The sequence below is a fragment of the Taudactylus pleione genome, unplaced genomic scaffold (assembly GCF_031769625.1).
Source record: "Taudactylus pleione unplaced genomic scaffold, aTauple2 ptg000967l, whole genome shotgun sequence".
Taxonomy (NCBI): Eukaryota; Metazoa; Chordata; class Amphibia; order Anura; family Myobatrachidae; genus Taudactylus; species Taudactylus pleione.
The window spans coordinates 6,822,468-6,837,500 of record NW_028285368.1 but is presented as its reverse complement, the minus strand read 5'-3'; the positions used below and the strand labels follow the sequence as shown (position 1 = coordinate 6,837,500).

The 15,033-nt window shown below is 37.5% G+C and overlaps 9 non-coding genes and 55 pseudogenes across 9 annotated transcripts; all 64 read right to left on the bottom strand.

Moving 5' to 3' along the window:
- Window positions 1-35: 35 nt before the first annotated feature.
- Window positions 36-154, bottom strand: LOC148460125 (5S ribosomal RNA). The gene has a single exon (XR_015873967.1). It is a non-coding gene; the product is annotated as a 5S ribosomal RNA (ribosomal RNA).
- Window positions 155-270: 116 nt separating this feature from the next.
- On the bottom strand, window positions 271-389 carry LOC148460124 (5S ribosomal RNA; annotated as a pseudogene).
- A 116-nt stretch (window positions 390-505) lies between these two features.
- On the bottom strand, window positions 506-624 carry LOC148460123 (5S ribosomal RNA; annotated as a pseudogene).
- Window positions 625-739: 115 nt separating this feature from the next.
- On the bottom strand, window positions 740-858 carry LOC148460122 (5S ribosomal RNA; annotated as a pseudogene).
- Window positions 859-974: 116 nt separating this feature from the next.
- LOC148460121 (5S ribosomal RNA) lies at window positions 975-1,093 on the bottom strand (annotated as a pseudogene).
- A 115-nt stretch (window positions 1,094-1,208) lies between these two features.
- LOC148460120 (5S ribosomal RNA) lies at window positions 1,209-1,327 on the bottom strand. Its single transcript, XR_015874230.1, has one exon. It is a non-coding gene; the product is annotated as a 5S ribosomal RNA (ribosomal RNA).
- Window positions 1,328-1,443: 116 nt separating this feature from the next.
- On the bottom strand, window positions 1,444-1,562 carry LOC148460119 (5S ribosomal RNA; annotated as a pseudogene).
- A 117-nt stretch (window positions 1,563-1,679) lies between these two features.
- LOC148460118 (5S ribosomal RNA) lies at window positions 1,680-1,798 on the bottom strand (annotated as a pseudogene).
- Window positions 1,799-1,914: 116 nt separating this feature from the next.
- On the bottom strand, window positions 1,915-2,033 carry LOC148460117 (5S ribosomal RNA; annotated as a pseudogene).
- Window positions 2,034-2,149: 116 nt separating this feature from the next.
- LOC148460116 (5S ribosomal RNA) lies at window positions 2,150-2,268 on the bottom strand (annotated as a pseudogene).
- A 116-nt stretch (window positions 2,269-2,384) lies between these two features.
- LOC148460115 (5S ribosomal RNA) lies at window positions 2,385-2,503 on the bottom strand (annotated as a pseudogene).
- Window positions 2,504-2,619: 116 nt separating this feature from the next.
- LOC148460114 (5S ribosomal RNA) lies at window positions 2,620-2,738 on the bottom strand (annotated as a pseudogene).
- Window positions 2,739-2,853: 115 nt separating this feature from the next.
- Window positions 2,854-2,972, bottom strand: LOC148460113 (5S ribosomal RNA; annotated as a pseudogene).
- Window positions 2,973-3,088: 116 nt separating this feature from the next.
- LOC148460112 (5S ribosomal RNA) lies at window positions 3,089-3,207 on the bottom strand (annotated as a pseudogene).
- Window positions 3,208-3,322: 115 nt separating this feature from the next.
- On the bottom strand, window positions 3,323-3,441 carry LOC148460111 (5S ribosomal RNA). Its single transcript, XR_015874229.1, has one exon. It is a non-coding gene; the product is annotated as a 5S ribosomal RNA (ribosomal RNA).
- Window positions 3,442-3,557: 116 nt separating this feature from the next.
- LOC148460110 (5S ribosomal RNA) lies at window positions 3,558-3,676 on the bottom strand (annotated as a pseudogene).
- Window positions 3,677-3,793: 117 nt separating this feature from the next.
- Window positions 3,794-3,912, bottom strand: LOC148460109 (5S ribosomal RNA; annotated as a pseudogene).
- Window positions 3,913-4,028: 116 nt separating this feature from the next.
- On the bottom strand, window positions 4,029-4,147 carry LOC148460108 (5S ribosomal RNA; annotated as a pseudogene).
- Window positions 4,148-4,263: 116 nt separating this feature from the next.
- LOC148460107 (5S ribosomal RNA) lies at window positions 4,264-4,382 on the bottom strand (annotated as a pseudogene).
- A 117-nt stretch (window positions 4,383-4,499) lies between these two features.
- LOC148460106 (5S ribosomal RNA) lies at window positions 4,500-4,618 on the bottom strand (annotated as a pseudogene).
- Window positions 4,619-4,734: 116 nt separating this feature from the next.
- On the bottom strand, window positions 4,735-4,853 carry LOC148460105 (5S ribosomal RNA; annotated as a pseudogene).
- A 116-nt stretch (window positions 4,854-4,969) lies between these two features.
- LOC148460104 (5S ribosomal RNA) lies at window positions 4,970-5,088 on the bottom strand (annotated as a pseudogene).
- Window positions 5,089-5,204: 116 nt separating this feature from the next.
- On the bottom strand, window positions 5,205-5,323 carry LOC148460103 (5S ribosomal RNA; annotated as a pseudogene).
- Window positions 5,324-5,439: 116 nt separating this feature from the next.
- Window positions 5,440-5,558, bottom strand: LOC148460102 (5S ribosomal RNA; annotated as a pseudogene).
- Window positions 5,559-5,673: 115 nt separating this feature from the next.
- LOC148460101 (5S ribosomal RNA) lies at window positions 5,674-5,792 on the bottom strand (annotated as a pseudogene).
- Window positions 5,793-5,908: 116 nt separating this feature from the next.
- LOC148460100 (5S ribosomal RNA) lies at window positions 5,909-6,027 on the bottom strand (annotated as a pseudogene).
- Window positions 6,028-6,142: 115 nt separating this feature from the next.
- On the bottom strand, window positions 6,143-6,261 carry LOC148460099 (5S ribosomal RNA). Its single transcript, XR_015874227.1, has one exon. It is a non-coding gene; the product is annotated as a 5S ribosomal RNA (ribosomal RNA).
- Window positions 6,262-6,377: 116 nt separating this feature from the next.
- LOC148460098 (5S ribosomal RNA) lies at window positions 6,378-6,496 on the bottom strand (annotated as a pseudogene).
- Window positions 6,497-6,613: 117 nt separating this feature from the next.
- Window positions 6,614-6,732, bottom strand: LOC148460097 (5S ribosomal RNA; annotated as a pseudogene).
- A 116-nt stretch (window positions 6,733-6,848) lies between these two features.
- LOC148460096 (5S ribosomal RNA) lies at window positions 6,849-6,967 on the bottom strand (annotated as a pseudogene).
- A 116-nt stretch (window positions 6,968-7,083) lies between these two features.
- LOC148460095 (5S ribosomal RNA) lies at window positions 7,084-7,202 on the bottom strand (annotated as a pseudogene).
- A 116-nt stretch (window positions 7,203-7,318) lies between these two features.
- LOC148460094 (5S ribosomal RNA) lies at window positions 7,319-7,436 on the bottom strand (annotated as a pseudogene).
- Window positions 7,437-7,551: 115 nt separating this feature from the next.
- Window positions 7,552-7,670, bottom strand: LOC148460093 (5S ribosomal RNA; annotated as a pseudogene).
- Window positions 7,671-7,786: 116 nt separating this feature from the next.
- On the bottom strand, window positions 7,787-7,905 carry LOC148460092 (5S ribosomal RNA; annotated as a pseudogene).
- A 115-nt stretch (window positions 7,906-8,020) lies between these two features.
- Window positions 8,021-8,139, bottom strand: LOC148460091 (5S ribosomal RNA; annotated as a pseudogene).
- A 116-nt stretch (window positions 8,140-8,255) lies between these two features.
- LOC148460090 (5S ribosomal RNA) lies at window positions 8,256-8,374 on the bottom strand (annotated as a pseudogene).
- A 116-nt stretch (window positions 8,375-8,490) lies between these two features.
- Window positions 8,491-8,609, bottom strand: LOC148460089 (5S ribosomal RNA). Its single transcript, XR_015873061.1, has one exon. It is a non-coding gene; the product is annotated as a 5S ribosomal RNA (ribosomal RNA).
- A 116-nt stretch (window positions 8,610-8,725) lies between these two features.
- LOC148460088 (5S ribosomal RNA) lies at window positions 8,726-8,844 on the bottom strand (annotated as a pseudogene).
- A 115-nt stretch (window positions 8,845-8,959) lies between these two features.
- LOC148460087 (5S ribosomal RNA) lies at window positions 8,960-9,078 on the bottom strand. The gene has a single exon (XR_015874226.1). It is a non-coding gene; the product is annotated as a 5S ribosomal RNA (ribosomal RNA).
- A 116-nt stretch (window positions 9,079-9,194) lies between these two features.
- LOC148460086 (5S ribosomal RNA) lies at window positions 9,195-9,313 on the bottom strand (annotated as a pseudogene).
- Window positions 9,314-9,429: 116 nt separating this feature from the next.
- Window positions 9,430-9,548, bottom strand: LOC148460085 (5S ribosomal RNA; annotated as a pseudogene).
- A 115-nt stretch (window positions 9,549-9,663) lies between these two features.
- Window positions 9,664-9,782, bottom strand: LOC148460084 (5S ribosomal RNA). The gene has a single exon (XR_015874225.1). It is a non-coding gene; the product is annotated as a 5S ribosomal RNA (ribosomal RNA).
- Window positions 9,783-9,898: 116 nt separating this feature from the next.
- Window positions 9,899-10,017, bottom strand: LOC148460083 (5S ribosomal RNA; annotated as a pseudogene).
- A 117-nt stretch (window positions 10,018-10,134) lies between these two features.
- On the bottom strand, window positions 10,135-10,253 carry LOC148460082 (5S ribosomal RNA; annotated as a pseudogene).
- Window positions 10,254-10,369: 116 nt separating this feature from the next.
- LOC148460081 (5S ribosomal RNA) lies at window positions 10,370-10,488 on the bottom strand (annotated as a pseudogene).
- A 116-nt stretch (window positions 10,489-10,604) lies between these two features.
- LOC148460080 (5S ribosomal RNA) lies at window positions 10,605-10,723 on the bottom strand (annotated as a pseudogene).
- Window positions 10,724-10,838: 115 nt separating this feature from the next.
- Window positions 10,839-10,957, bottom strand: LOC148460079 (5S ribosomal RNA; annotated as a pseudogene).
- A 116-nt stretch (window positions 10,958-11,073) lies between these two features.
- Window positions 11,074-11,192, bottom strand: LOC148460078 (5S ribosomal RNA; annotated as a pseudogene).
- A 115-nt stretch (window positions 11,193-11,307) lies between these two features.
- LOC148460077 (5S ribosomal RNA) lies at window positions 11,308-11,426 on the bottom strand. Its single transcript, XR_015874224.1, has one exon. It is a non-coding gene; the product is annotated as a 5S ribosomal RNA (ribosomal RNA).
- Window positions 11,427-11,542: 116 nt separating this feature from the next.
- LOC148460076 (5S ribosomal RNA) lies at window positions 11,543-11,661 on the bottom strand (annotated as a pseudogene).
- Window positions 11,662-11,778: 117 nt separating this feature from the next.
- Window positions 11,779-11,897, bottom strand: LOC148460075 (5S ribosomal RNA; annotated as a pseudogene).
- Window positions 11,898-12,012: 115 nt separating this feature from the next.
- LOC148460074 (5S ribosomal RNA) lies at window positions 12,013-12,131 on the bottom strand (annotated as a pseudogene).
- Window positions 12,132-12,247: 116 nt separating this feature from the next.
- LOC148460073 (5S ribosomal RNA) lies at window positions 12,248-12,366 on the bottom strand (annotated as a pseudogene).
- A 116-nt stretch (window positions 12,367-12,482) lies between these two features.
- Window positions 12,483-12,601, bottom strand: LOC148460072 (5S ribosomal RNA; annotated as a pseudogene).
- A 116-nt stretch (window positions 12,602-12,717) lies between these two features.
- On the bottom strand, window positions 12,718-12,836 carry LOC148460071 (5S ribosomal RNA; annotated as a pseudogene).
- A 115-nt stretch (window positions 12,837-12,951) lies between these two features.
- On the bottom strand, window positions 12,952-13,070 carry LOC148460070 (5S ribosomal RNA; annotated as a pseudogene).
- A 116-nt stretch (window positions 13,071-13,186) lies between these two features.
- Window positions 13,187-13,305, bottom strand: LOC148460069 (5S ribosomal RNA; annotated as a pseudogene).
- Window positions 13,306-13,420: 115 nt separating this feature from the next.
- LOC148460068 (5S ribosomal RNA) lies at window positions 13,421-13,539 on the bottom strand. Its single transcript, XR_015874223.1, has one exon. It is a non-coding gene; the product is annotated as a 5S ribosomal RNA (ribosomal RNA).
- A 116-nt stretch (window positions 13,540-13,655) lies between these two features.
- On the bottom strand, window positions 13,656-13,774 carry LOC148460067 (5S ribosomal RNA; annotated as a pseudogene).
- Window positions 13,775-13,891: 117 nt separating this feature from the next.
- Window positions 13,892-14,010, bottom strand: LOC148460066 (5S ribosomal RNA; annotated as a pseudogene).
- Window positions 14,011-14,126: 116 nt separating this feature from the next.
- On the bottom strand, window positions 14,127-14,245 carry LOC148460065 (5S ribosomal RNA; annotated as a pseudogene).
- A 116-nt stretch (window positions 14,246-14,361) lies between these two features.
- On the bottom strand, window positions 14,362-14,480 carry LOC148460064 (5S ribosomal RNA; annotated as a pseudogene).
- Window positions 14,481-14,596: 116 nt separating this feature from the next.
- LOC148460063 (5S ribosomal RNA) lies at window positions 14,597-14,715 on the bottom strand (annotated as a pseudogene).
- A 116-nt stretch (window positions 14,716-14,831) lies between these two features.
- LOC148460062 (5S ribosomal RNA) lies at window positions 14,832-14,950 on the bottom strand (annotated as a pseudogene).
- Between the last annotated feature and the right edge of the window lie 83 nt (window positions 14,951-15,033).

Genomic DNA, 15,033 nt, shown 5'->3' with positions numbered 1-15,033 from the left:
ATGTAATAGAAAAGAATGTTATGGCAGTATAAAATTACCTACAGCACCTGGTATTCCCAGGTGGTCTCCCATCCAAGTACTAACCAGGCCCAACACTGAATAGCTTCCAAGATCAGATGAGATTGGGCATGTCCAGTGTGGTTTGGCTGTAGGTGCTCAAAAATATTAACTTTAGACCTCTTTTACTTCTTAACTCAAGTAAATTCATTGATAAGTTGAAAAAATTAAATGTAAAATGTAATAGAAAAGAATGTTATGTCAGTATAAAATTACCTACAGCATCTGGTATTCCCAGGTGGTCTCCCATCCAAGTACTAACTAAGACCAACACTGCATAGCTTTCAAGAGCAGATGAGATTGGGCATATCCAACGTGGTTTGGCTGTAGGTGCTCAAAAACATTAACTTTAGACCTCTTTTACTTCTTTACTCAAGTAAATGCATTGATAAGTTGAAAAAATTAAATGTAAAATGTAATAGAAAAGAATGTTATGGCAGTATAAAATTACCTACAGCACCTGGTATTCCCAGGTGGTCTCCCATCCAAGTACTAACCAAGCCCAACACTGCACAGCTTCCAAGATCAGATGAGATTGGGCATGTCCAGTGTGGTTTGGCTGTAGGTGATCAAAAACTTTAACTTTAGACCTCTTTTACTTCTTAACGCAAGTAAATTCATTGATAAGTTTAAAAATGAAATGTAAAATGTAACAGAAAAGAATGTTATGGCAGTATAAAATTACCTACAGTAAATGGTATTACCAGGTGGTCTCCCATCCAAGTACTAACCAGGCCCAACACTGCATAGCTTCCAAGATCAGATGAGATTGGGCATGCCCAGTGTGGTTTGGCTGTAGGTGCTCAAAAACATTAACTTTAGACCTCTTTTACTTCTTAACTCAAGTAAATTCATTGATAAGTTGAAAAAATTTAATGTAAAATGTAATAGAAAAGAATGTTATGGCTGAATAAAATTACATACAGCACCTGGTATTCCCAGGTGGTCTCCCATCCAAGTACTAACCAGGCCCAACACTGCATAGCTTCAAAGATCAGACGAGATTGGGCATGTCCAGTGTGGTTTGGCTGTAGGTGCTCAAAAACATTAACTTTAGTCCTCTTTTACTTCTTAACTCAAGTAAATTCATTGATAAGTTTAAAAATGAAATGTAAAATGTAATAGAAAAGAATGTTATGGCAGTATAAAATTACCTACAGCACCTGGTATTCCCAGGTGGTCTCCCATCCAAGTACTAACCAGGCCCAACACTGCATAGCTTCCAAGATCAGATGAGATTGGGCATGTCCAGTGTGGTTTGGCTGTAGGTGCACAAAAACTTTAACTTTAGACCTCTTTTACTTCTTTACTCAAGTAAATTCATTGATAAGTTGAATAAATTAAATGTAAAATGTAATAGAAAAGAATGTTATGGCAGTATAAAATGACCTACAGCACCTGGTATTCGCAGGTGGTCTCCCATCCAAGTTCTAACCAGGCCCAACACTGAATAGCTTCCAAGATCAGACGAGATTGGGCATTCCCAGTGTGGTTTGGCTGTCGGTGCTCAAAAACATTAACTTTAGACCTCTTTTACTTCTTAACTCAAGTACATTCTATTGATAAGTTGAAAAAATGAAATGTAAAATGTAACAGAAAAGAATGTTATGGCAGTATAAAATTACCTACTGCTCCTGGTATTCCCAAGTGGTCTCCCATCCAAGTACTAACCAGGCCCAACACTGCATAGCTTCCAAGATCAGACGAGATTGGGCATGTCCAGGGTGGTTTGGCTGTAGGTGCTCAAAAACATTAACTTTAGACCTCTATTACTTCTTAACTCAAGTAAATTGATTGATAAGTTGAAAAAATTAATTGTAAAATGTAATAGAAAAGAATGTTATGGCAGTATAAAATTACCTATAGCACCTGGTATTCCCAGGTGGTCTCCCATCCAAGTACTAACCAGGCCCAACACTGCATAGCTTCCAAGAGCAGATGAGATTGGGCATATCCAGTGTGGTTTGGCTGTAGGTGCTCAAAAACATTAACTTTAGACCTCTTTTACTTCTTTACTCAAGTAAATTCATTGATAAGTTGAAAAAATTAAATGTAAATTGTAATAGAAAAGAATGTTATGGCAGTATAAAATTACCTACAGCTCCTGGTATTCCCATGTGGTCTCCCATCCAAGTACTAACCAGGACCAACACTGCATAGCTTCCAAGATCAGACGAGATTGGGCATGTCCAGTGTGGTTGGGCTGTAGGTGCACAAAAACATTAACTTTAGACCTCTATTACTTCTTAACTCAAGTAAATTCATTGATAAGTTGAAAAAATTAAATGTAAAATGTAATAGAAAAGAATGTCATGGCAGTATAAAATTACCTACAGCACTTGGTATTCCCAGGTGGTCTCCCATCCAAGTACTAACCAGGCCCAACACTGCATAGCTTCCAAGATCAGACGAGATTGGGCATGTCCAGTGTGGTTTGGCTGTAGGTGCTCAAAAACATTAACTTTAGACCTCTATTACTTCTTAACTCAAGTAAATTCATTGATAAGTTGAAAAAATTAATTGTAAAATGTAATAGAAAAGAATGTTATGGCAGTATAAAATTACCTACAGCACCTGGTATTCCCAGGTGGTCTCCCATCCAAGTACTAACCAAGCCCCACACTGCACAGCTTCCAAGATCAGATGAGATTGGGCATGTCCAGTGTGGTTTGGCTGTAGGTGCTCAAAAACTTTAACTTTAGACCTCTTTTACTTCTTAACGCAAGTAAATTCATTGATAAGTTTAAAAATGAAATGTAAAATGTAACAGAAAAGAATGTTATGGCAGTATAAAATTACCTACAGCAAATGGTATTACCAGGTGGTCTCCCATCCAAGTACTAACCAGGCCCAACACTGCATAGCTTCCAAGATCAGACGAGATTGGGCATGTCCAGTGTGGTTTGGCTGTAGGTGCTCAAAAACATTAACTTTAGACCTCTTTTACTTCTTAACTCAAGTAAATTCATTGATAAGTTGAAAAAATTTAATGTAAAATGTAATAGAAAAGAAAGTTATGGCTGAATTAAATTACATACAGCACCTGGTATTCCCAGGTGGTCTCCCATCCAAGTATTAACCAGGCCCAACACTGCATAGCTTCAAAGATCAGACGAGATTGGGCATGTCCAGTGTGGTTTGGCTGTAGGTGCTCAAAAACATTAACTTTAGTCCTCTTTTACTTCTTAACTCAAGTAAATTCATTGATAAGTTTAAAAATGAAATGTAAAATGTAATAGAAAAGAATGTTATGGCAGTATAAAATTACCTACAGCACCTGGTATTCCCAGGTGGTCTCCCATCCAAGTACTAACCAGGCCCAACACTGCATAGCTTCCAAGATCAGATGAGATTGGGCATGTCCAGTGTGGTTTGGCTGTAGGTGCACAAAAACTTTAACTTTAGACCTCTTTTTCTTCTTTACTCAAGTAAATTCATTGATAAGTTGAATAACTTAAATGTAAAATGTAATAGAAAAGAATGTTATGGCAGTATAAAATTACCTACAGCACCTGGTATTCCCAGGTGGTCTCCCATCCAAGTTCTAACCAGGCCCAACACTGAATAGCTTCCAAGATCAGACGAGATTGGGCATTCCCAGTGTGGTTTGGCTGTAGGTGCTCAAAAACATTAACTTTAGACCTCTTTTACTTCTTAACTCAAGTACATTCTATTGATAAGTTGAAAAAATGAAATGTAAAATGTAACAGAAAAGAATGTTATGGCAGTATAAAATTACCTACTGCTCCTGGTATTCCCAAGTGGTCTCCCATCCAAGTACTAACCAGGCCCAACACTGCATAGCTTCCAAGATCAGACGAGATTGGGCATGTCCAGTGTGGTTTGGCTGTAGGTGCTCAAAAACATTAACTTTAGACCTCTTTTACTTCTTTACTCAAGTAAATTCATTGATAAGTTGAAAAAATTAAATGTAAAATGTAATAGAAAAGAATGTTATGGCAGTATAAAATTACCTACAGCTCCTGGTATTCCCATGTGGTCTCCCATCCAAGTACTAACCAGGCCCAACACTGCATAGCTTCCAAGATCAGACGAGATTGGGCATGTCCAGTGTGGTTGGGCTGTAGGTGCTCAAAAACATTAACTTTAGACCTCTATTGCTTCTTAACTCAAGTAAATTCATTGACAAGTTGAAAAAATTAAATGTAAAATGTAATAGAAAAGAATGTTATGGCAGGATAAAATTACCTACAGCACCTGGTATTTCCAGGTGGTCTCCCATCCAAGTACTAACCAGGCCCAACACTGCATAGCTTCCAAGATCAGACGAGATTGGGCATTCCCAGTGTGGTTTGGCTGTAGGTGCTCAAAAACATTAACTTTAGACCTCTTTTACTTCTTAACTCAAGTACATTCTATTGATAAGTTGAAAAAATGAAATGTAAAATGTAACAGAAAAGAATGTTATGGCAGTATAAAATTACCTACTGCTCCTGGTATTCCCAAGTGGTCTCCCATCCAAGTACTAACCAGGCCCAACACTGCATAGCTTCCAAGATCAGACGAGATTGGGCATGTCCAGTGTGGTTTGGCTGTAGGTGCTCAAAAACATTAACTTTAGACCTCTATTACTTCTTAACTCAAGTAAATTGATTGATAATTTGAAAAAATTAATTGTAAAATGTAATAGAAAAGAATGTTATGGCAGTATAAAATTACCTATAGCACCTGGTATTCCCAGGTGGTCTCCCATCCAAGTACTAACCAGGCCCAACACTGCATAGCTTCCAAGAGCAGATGAGATTGGGCATATCCAGTGTGGTTTGGCTGTAGGTGCTCAAAAACATTAACTTTAGACCTCTTTTACTTCTTTACTCAAGTAAATTCATTGATAAGTTGAAAAAATTAAATGTAAAATGTAATAGAAAAGAATGTTATGGCAGTATAAAATTACCTACAGCTCCTGGTATTCCCATGTGGTCTCCCATCCAAGTACTAACCAGGACCAACACTGCATAGCTTCCAAGATCAGACGAGATTGGGCATGTCCAGTGTGGTTGGGCTGTAGGTGCACAAAAACATTAACTTTAGACCTCTATTACTTCTTAACTCAAGTAAATTCATTGATAAGTTGAAAAAATTAAATGTAAAATGTAATAGAAAAGAATGTCATGGCAGTATAAAATTACCTACAGCACTTGGTATTCCCAGGTGGTCTCCCATCCAAGTACTAACCAGGCCCAACACTGCATAGCTTCCAAGATCAGACGAGATTGGGCATGTCCAGTGTGGTTTGGCTGTAGGTGCTCAAAAACATTAACTTTAGACCTCTATTACTTCTTAACTCAAGTAAATTCATTGATAAGTTGAAAAAATTAATTGTAAAATGTAATAGAAAAGAATGTTATGGCAGTATAAAATTACCTACAGCACCTGGTATTCCCAGGTGGTCTCCCATCCAAGTACTAACCAAGCCCCACACTGCACAGCTTCCAAGATCAGATGAGATTGGGCATGTCCAGTGTGGTTTGGCTGTAGGTGCTCAAAAACTTTAACTTTAGACCTCTTTTACTTCTTAACGCAAGTAAATTCATTGATAAGTTTAAAAATGAAATGTAAAATGTAACAGAAAAGAATGTTATGGCAGTATAAAATTACCTACAGCAAATGGTATTACCAGGTGGTCTCCCATCCAAGTACTAACCAGGCCCAACACTGCATAGCTTCCAAGATCAGACGAGATTGGGCATGTCCAGTGTGGTTTGGCTGTAGGTGCTCAAAAACATTAACTTTAGACCTCTTTTACTTCTTAACTCAAGTAAATTCATTGATAAGTTGAAAAAATTTAATGTAAAATGTAATAGAAAAGAAAGTTATGGCTGAATTAAATTACATACAGCACCTGGTATTCCCAGGTGGTCTCCCATCCAAGTATTAACCAGGCCCAACACTGCATAGCTTCAAAGATCAGACGAGATTGGGCATGTCCAGTGTGGTTTGGCTGTAGGTGCTCAAAAACATTAACTTTAGTCCTCTTTTACTTCTTAACTCAAGTAAATTCATTGATAAGTTTAAAAATGAAATGTAAAATGTAATAGAAAAGAATGTTATGGCAGTATAAAATTACCTACAGCACCTGGTATTCCCAGGTGGTCTCCCATCCAAGTACTAACCAGGCCCAACACTGCATAGCTTCCAAGATCAGATGAGATTGGGCATGTCCAGTGTGGTTTGGCTGTAGGTGCACAAAAACTTTAACTTTAGACCTCTTTTACTTCTTTACTCAAGTAAATTCATTGATAAGTTGAATAAATTAAATGTAAAATGTAATAGAAAAGAATGTTATGGCAGTATAAAATTACCTACAGCACCTGGTATTCCCAGGTGGTCTCCCATCCAAGTTCTAACCAGGCCCAACACTGAATAGCTTCCAAGATCAGACGAGATTGGGCATTCCCAGTGTGGTTTGGCTGTAGGTGCTCAAAAACATTAACTTTAGACCTCTTTTACTTCTTAACTCAAGTACATTCTATTGATAAGTTGAAAAAATTAATTGTAAAATGTAATAGAAAAGAATGTTATGGCAGTATAAAATTACCTACAGCACCTGGTATTCCCAGGTGGTCTCCCATCCAAGTACTAACCAGTCCCAACACTGCATAGCTTCCAAGAGCAGATGAGATTGGGCATATCCAGTGTGGTTTGGCTGTAGGTGCTCAAAAACATTAACTTTAGACCTCTTTTACTTCTTTACTCAAGTAAATTCATTGATAAGTTGAAAAAATTAAATGTAAAATGTAATAGAAAAGAATGTTATGGCAGTATAAAATTACCTACAGCTCCTGGTATTCCCATGTGGTCTCCCATCCAAGTACTAACCAGGCCCAACACTGCATAGCTTCCAAGATCAGACGAGATTGGGCATGTACAGTGTGGTTGGGCTGTAGGTGCTCAAAAACATTAACTTTAGACCTCTATTACTTCTTAACTCAAGTAAATTCATTGACAAGTTGAAAAAATTAAATGTAAAATGTAATAGAAAAGAATGTCATGGCAGTATAAAATTACCTACAGCACCTGGTATTCCCAGGTGGTCTCCCATCCAAGTACTAAGCAGGCCCAACACTGCATAGCTTCCAAGATCAGACGAGATTGGGCATGTCCAGTGTGGTTTGGCTGTAGGTGCTCAAAAACATTAACTTTAGACCTCTATTACTTCTTAACTCAAGTAAATTCATTGATAAGTTGAAAAAATTAAATGTAAAATGTAATAGAAAAGAATGTTATGTCAGTATAAAATTACCTACAGCACCTGGTATTCCCAGGTGGTCTCCCATCCAAGTACTAACCAGCCCCACACTGCACAGCTTCCAAGATCAGATAAGATTGGGCATGTCCAGTGTGGTTTGGCTGTAGGTGCTCAAAAACTTTAACTTTAGACCTCTTTTACTTCTTAACGCAAGTAAATTCATTGATAAGTTTAAAAATGAAATGTAAAATGTAACAGAAAAGAATGTTATGGCAGTATAAAATTACCTACAGCAAATGGTATTACCAGGTGGTCTCCCATCCAAGTACTAACCAGGCCCAACACTGCATAGCTTCCAAGATCAGATGAGATTGGGCATGCCCAGTGTGGTTTGGCTGTAGGTGCTCAAAAACATTAACTTTAGACCTCTTTTACTTCTTAACTCAAGTAAATTCATTGATAAGTTGAAAAAATTTAATGTAAAATGTAATAGAAAAGAATGTTATGGCTGAATTAAATTACATACAGCACCTGGTATTCCCAGGTGGTCTCCCATCCAAGTACTAACCAGGCCCAACACTGCATAGCTTCCAAGATCAGACGAGATTGGGCATGTCCAGTGTGGTTTGGCTGTAGGTGCTCAAAAACATTAACTTTAGTCCTCTTTTACATCTTAACTCAAGTAAATTCATTGATAAGTTTAAAAATGAAATGTAAAATGTAATAGAAAAGAATGTTATGGCAGTATAAAATTACCTACAGCATCTGGTATTCCCAGATGGTCCCCCATCCAAGTACTAACCAGGCCCAACACTGCATAGCTTCCAAGATCAGATGAGATTGGGCATGTCCAGTGTGGTTTGGCTGTAGGTGCACAAAAACTTTAACTTTAGACCTCTTTTACTTCTTTACTCAAGTAAATTCATTGATAAGTTGAATAAATTAAATGTAAAATGTAATAGAAAAGAATGTTATGGCAGTATAAAATTACCTACAGCACCTGGTATTCCCAGGTGGTCTCCCATCCAAGTTCTAACCAGGCCCAACACTGAATAGCTTCCAAGATCAGACGAGATTGGGCATGCCCAGTGTGGTTTGGCTGTAGGTGCTCAAAAACATTAACTTTAGACCTCTTTTACTTCTAAAGTCAAGTACATTCATTGATAAGTTGAAAAAATTAAATGTAAAATGTAATAGAAAATAATGTTATGTCAGTATAAAATTACCTACAGCACCTGGTATTCCCAGGTGGTCTCCCATCCAAGTACTAACCAGGCCCAACACTGCATAGCTTCCAAGATCAGACGAGATTGGGCATGTCCAGTGTGGTTTGGCTGTAGGTGCTCAAAAACATTAACTTTAGACCTCTTTTACTTCTTAACTCAAGTAAATTCATTGATAAGTTGAAAAAATTTAATGTAAAATGTAATAGAAAAGAATGTTATGGCTGAATAAAATTACATACAGCACCTGGTATTCCCAGGTGGTCTCCCATCCAAGTACTAACCAGGCCCAACACTGCATAGCTTCCAAGATCAGACGAGATTGGGCATGTCCAGTGTGGTTTGGCTGTAGGTGCTCAACAACATTAACTTTAGTCCTCTTTTACTTCTTAACTCAAGTAAATTCATTGATAAGTTTAAAAATGAAATTTAAAATGTAAAAGAAAAGAATGTTATGGCAGGATAAAATTACCTACAGCACCTGGTATTCCCAGGTGGTCTCCCATCCAAGTACTAACCAGGCCCAACACTGCATAGCTTCCAAGATCAGATGAGATTGGGCATGTCCAGTGTGGTTTGGCTGTAGGTGCACAAAAACTTTAACTTTAGACTTTTTTTACTTCTTTACTCAAGTAAATTCATTGATAAGTTGAATAAATGAAATGTAAAATGTAATAGAAAAGAATGTTATGGCAGTATAAAATTACCTACAGCACCTGGTATTCCCAGGTGGTCTCCCATCCAAGTTCTAACCAGGCCCAACACTGAATAACTTCCAAGATCAGACGAGATTGGGCATGCCCAGTGTGGTTTGGCTGTAGGTGCTCAAAAACATTAACTTTAGACCTCTTTTACTTCTTAACTCAAGTACATTCATTGATAAGTTGAAAAAATTTAATGTAAAATGTAATAGAAAAGAATGTTATGGCTGAATAAAATTACATACAGCACCTGGTATTCCCAGGTGGTCTCCCATCCAAGTACTAACCAGGCCCAACACTGCATAGCTTCCAAGATCAGACGAGATTGGGCATGTCCAGTGTGGTTTGGCTGTAGGTGCTCAAAAACATTAACTTTAGTCCTCTTTTACTTCTTAACTCAAGTAAATTCATTGATAAGTTTAAAAATGAAATGTAAAATGTAATAGAAAAGAATGTTATGGCAGTATAAAATTACCTACAGCACCTGGTATTCCCAGGTGGTCTCCCATCCAAGTACTAACCAGGCCCAACACTGCATAGCTTCCAAGATCAGATGAGATTGGGCATGTCCAGTGTGGTTTGGCTGTAGGTGCACAAAAACTTTAACTTTAGACCTCTTTTACTTCTTTACTCAAGTAAATTCATTGATAAGTTGAATAAATTAAATGTAAAATGTAATAGAAAAGAATGTTATGGCAGTATAAAATTACCTACAGCACCTGGTATTCCCAGGTGGTCTCCCATCCAAGTTCTAACCAGGCCCAACAATGAATAGCTTCCAAGATCAGACGAGATTGGGCATGCCCAGTGTGGTTTGGCTGTAGGTGCTCAAAAACATTAACTTTAGACCTCTTTTACTTCTTAACTCAAGTACATTCTATTGATAAGTTGAAAAAATGAAATGTAAAATGTAACAGAAAAGAATGTTATGGCAGTATAAAATTACCTACAGCTCCTGGTATTCCCAGGTGGTCTCCAATCCAAGTACTAACCAGGCCCAACACTGCATAGCTTCCAAGATCAGACGAGATTGGGCATGTCCAGTGTGGTTTGACTGTAGGTGCTCAAAAACATTAACTTTAGACCTCTATTACTTCTTAACTCAAGTAAATTGATTGATAAGTTGAAAAAATTAATTGTAAAATGTAATAGAAAAGAATGTTATGGCAGTATAAAATTACCTACAGCACCTGGTATTCCCAGGTGGTCTCCCATCCAAGTACTAACCAGGCCCAACACTGCATAGCTTCCAAGAGCAGATGAGATTCGGCATATCCAGTGTGGTTTGGCTGTAGGTGGTCAAAAACATTAACTTTAGACCTCTTTTACTTCTTTACTCAAGTAAATTCATTGATAAATTGAAAAAATTAAATGTAAAATGTAATAGAAAAGAATGTTATGGCAGTATAAAATTACCTACAGCTCCTGGTATTCCCATGTGGTCTCCCATCCAAGTACTAACCAAGCCCAACACTGCACAGCTTCCAAGATCAGATGAGATTGGGCATGTCCAGTGTGGTTTGGCTGTAGGTGATCAAAAACATTAACTTTAGACCTCTTTTACTTCTTAACACAAGTAAATTCATTGATAAGTTTAAAAATGAAATGTAAAATGTATCAGAAAAGAATGTTATGGCAGTATAAAATTACCTACAGTAAATGGTATTACCAGGTGGTCTCCCATCCAAGTACTAACCAGGCCCAACACTGCATAGCTTCCAAGATCAGATGAGATTGGGAATGCCCAGTGTGGTTTGGCTGTAGGTGCTCAAAAACATTAACTTTAGACCTCTTTTACTTCTTAACTCAAGTAAATTCATTGATAAGTTGAAAAAATTTAATGTAAAATGTAATAGAAAAGAATGTTATGGCTGAATAAAATTACATACAGCACCTGGCATTCCCCGGTGGTCTCCCATCAAAGTACTAACCAGGCCCAACACTGCATAGCTTCAAAGATCAGACGAGATTGGGCATGTCCAGTGTGGTTTGGCTGTAGGTGCTCAAAAACATTAATTTTAGTCCTCTTTTACTTCTTAACTCAAGTAAATTCATTGATAAGTTTAAAAATGAAATGTAAAATGTAATAGAAAAGAATGTTATGGCAGTATAAAATTACCTACAGCACCTGGTATTCCCAGGTGGTCTCCCATCCAAGTACTAACCAGGCCCAACACTGCATAGCTTCCAAGATCAGATGAGATTGGGCATGTCCAGTGTGGTTTGGCTGTAGGTGCACAAAAACTTTAACTTTAGACCTCTTTTACTTCTTTACTCAAGTAAATTCATTGATAAGTTGAATAAATTAAATGTAAAATGTAATAGAAAAGAATGTTATGGCAGTATAAAATGACCTACAGCACCTGGTATTCCCAGGTGGTCTCCCATCCAAGTTCTAACCAGGCCCAACACTGAATAGCTTCCAAGATCAGACGAGATTGGGCATTACCAGTGTGGTTTGGCTGTAGGTGCTCAAAAACATTAATTTTAGACCTCTTTTACTTCTTAACTCAAGTACATTCTATTGATAAGTTGAAAAAATGAAATGTAAAATGTAACAGAAAAGAATGTTATGGCAGTATAAAATTACCTACTGCTCCTGGTATTCCCAAGTGGTCTCCCATCCAAGTACTAACCAGGCCCAACACTGCATAGCTTCCAAGATCAGACGAGATTGGGCATGTCCAGTGTGGTTTGGCTGTAGGTGCTCAAAAACATTAACTTTAGACCTCTATTACTTCTTAACTCAAGTAAATTCATTGATAAGTTTAAAAATGAAATGTAAAATGTAATAGAAAAGAATGTTATGGCAGTATAAAATTACCTACAGCACCTGGTATTCCCAGGTGGTCTCCCATCCAAGTACTAACCAGGCCCAACACTGAATAGCTTCCAAGATCAGACGAGATTGGGCATGTCCAGTGTGGTTTGGCTGCAGGTGCTCAAAAACATTAACTTTAGACCTCTTTTACTTCTTAACTCAAGTAAATTCATTGATAAGTTGAAAAAATTAAATGTAAAATGTAATAGAAAAGAATGTTATGTCAGTATAAAATTAACTACAGCATCTGGTATTCCCAGGTGGTCTCCCATCCAAGTACTAACTAAGCCCAACACTGCATAGCTTTCAAGAGCAGATGAGATTGGGCATATCCAACGTGGTTTGGCTGTAGGTGCTCAAAAACATTAACTTTAGACCTCTATTACTTCTTAACTCAAGTAAATTCATTGATAAGTTGAAAAAATTAAATGTAAAATGTAATAGAAAAGAATGTCATGGCAGTATAAAATTACTTACAGCACCTGGTATTCCCAGGTGATCTCCCATCCAAGTACTAACCAGGCCCAACACTGCATAGCTTCCAAGATCAGACGAGATTGGGCATGTCCAGTGTGGTTTGGCTGTAGGTGCTCAAAAACATTAACTTTAGACCTCTTTTACTTCTTAACTCAAGTAAATTCATTGATAAGTTGAAAAAATTAATTGTAAAATGTAATAGAAAAGAATGTTATGGCAGTATAAAATTACCTACAGCACCTGGTATTCCCAGGTGGTCTCCCATCCAAGTACTAACCAAGCCCAACACTGCACAGCTTCCAAGATCAGATGAGATTGGGCATGTCCAGTGTGGTTTGGCTGTAGGTGATCAAAAACTTTAACTTTAGACCTCTTTTACTTCTTAACGCAAGTAAATTCATTGATAAGTTTAAAAATGAAATGTAAAATGTAACAGAAAAGAATGTTATGGCAGTATAAAATTACCTACAGTAAATGGTATTACCAGGTGGTCTCCCATCCAAGTACTAACCAGGCCCAACACTGCATAGCTTCCAAGATCAGATGAGATTGGGCATGCCCAGTGTGGTTTGGCTGTAGGTACTCAAAAACATTAACTTTAGACCTCTTTTACTTCTTAACTCAAGTAAATTCATTGATAAGTTGAAAAAATTTAATGTAAAATGTAATAGAAAAGAATGTTATGGCTGAATAAAATTACATACAGCACCTGGTATTCCCAGGTGGTCTCCCATCCAAGTACTAACCAGGCCCAACACTGCATAGCTTCAAAGATCAGACGAGATTGGGCATGTCCAGTGTGGTTTGGCTGTAGGTGCTCAAAAACATTAACTTTAGTCCTCTTTTACTTCTTAACTCAAGTAAATTCATTGATAAGTTTAAAAATGAAATGTAAAATGTAATAGAAAAGAATGTTATGGCAGTATAAAATTACCTACAGCACCTGGTATTCCCAGGTGGTCTCCCATCCAAGTACTAACCAGGCCCAACACTGCATAGCTTCCAAGATCAGATGAGATTGGGCATGTCCAGTGTGGTTTGGCTGTAGGTGCACAAAAACTTTAACTTTAGACCTCTTTTACTTCTTTACTCAAGTAAATTCATTGATAAGTTGAATAAATTAAATGTAAAATGTAATAGAAAAGAATGTTATGGCAGTATAAAATGACCTACAGCACCTGGTATTCGCAGGTGGTCTCCCATCCAAGTTCTAACCAGGCCCAACACTGAATAGCTTCCAAGATCAGACGAGATTGGGCATTCCCAGTGTGGTTTGGCTGTCGGTGCTCAAAAACATTAACTTTAGACCTCTTTTACTTCTTAACTCAAGTACATTCTATTGATAAGTTGAAAAAATGAAATGTAAAATGTAACAGAAAAGAATGTTATGGCAGTATAAAATTACCTACTGCTCCTGGTATTCCCAAGTGGTCTCCCATTCAAGTACTAACCAGGCCCAACACTGCATAGCTTCCAAGATCAGACGAGATTGGGCATGTCCAGTGTGGTTTGGCTGTAGGTGCTCAAAAACATTAACTTTAGACCTCTATTACTTCTTAACTCAAGTAAATTGATTGATAAGTTGAAAAAATTAATTGTAAAATGTAATAGAAAAGAATGTTATGGCAGTATAAAATTACCTATAGCACCTGGTATTCCCAGGTGGTCTCCCATCCAAGTACTAACCAGGCCCAACACTGCATAGCTTCCAAGAGCAGATGAGATTGGGCATATCCAGTGTGGTTTGGCTGTAGGTGCTCAAAAACATTAACTTTAGACCTCTTTTACTTCTTTACTCAAGTAAATTCATTGATAAGTTGAAAAAATTAAATGTAAAATGTAATAGAAAAGAATGTTATGGCAGTATAAAATTACCTACAGCTCCTGGTATTCCCATGTAGTCTCCCATCCAAGTACTAACCAGGACCAACACTGCATAGCTTCCAAGATCAGACGAGATTGGGCATGTCCAGTGTGGTTGGGCTGTAGGTGCACAAAAACATTAACTTTAGACCTCTATTACTTCTTAACTCAAGTAAATTCATTGATAAGTTGAAAAAATTAAATGTAAAATGTAATAGAAAAGAATGTCATGGCAGTATAAAATTACCTACAGCACTTGGTATTCCCAGGTGGTCTCCCATCCAAGTACTAACCAGGCCCAACACTGCATAGCTTCCAAGATCAGACGAGATTGGGCATGTCCAGTGTGGTTTGGCTGTAGGTGCTCAAAAACATTAACTTTAGACCTCTATTACTTCTTAACTCAAGTAAATTCATTGATAAGTTGAAAAAATTAATTGTAAAATGTAATAGAAAAGAATGTTATGGCAGTATAAAATTACCTACAGCACCTGGTATTCCCAGGTGGTCTCCCATCCAAGTACTAACCAAGCCCCACACTGCACAGCTTCCAAGATCAGATGAGATTGGGCATGTCCAGTGTGGTTTGGCTGTAGGTGCTCAAAAACTTTAACTTTAGACCTCTTTTACTTCTTAACGCAAGTAAATTCATTGATAAGTTTAAAAATGAAATGTAAAATG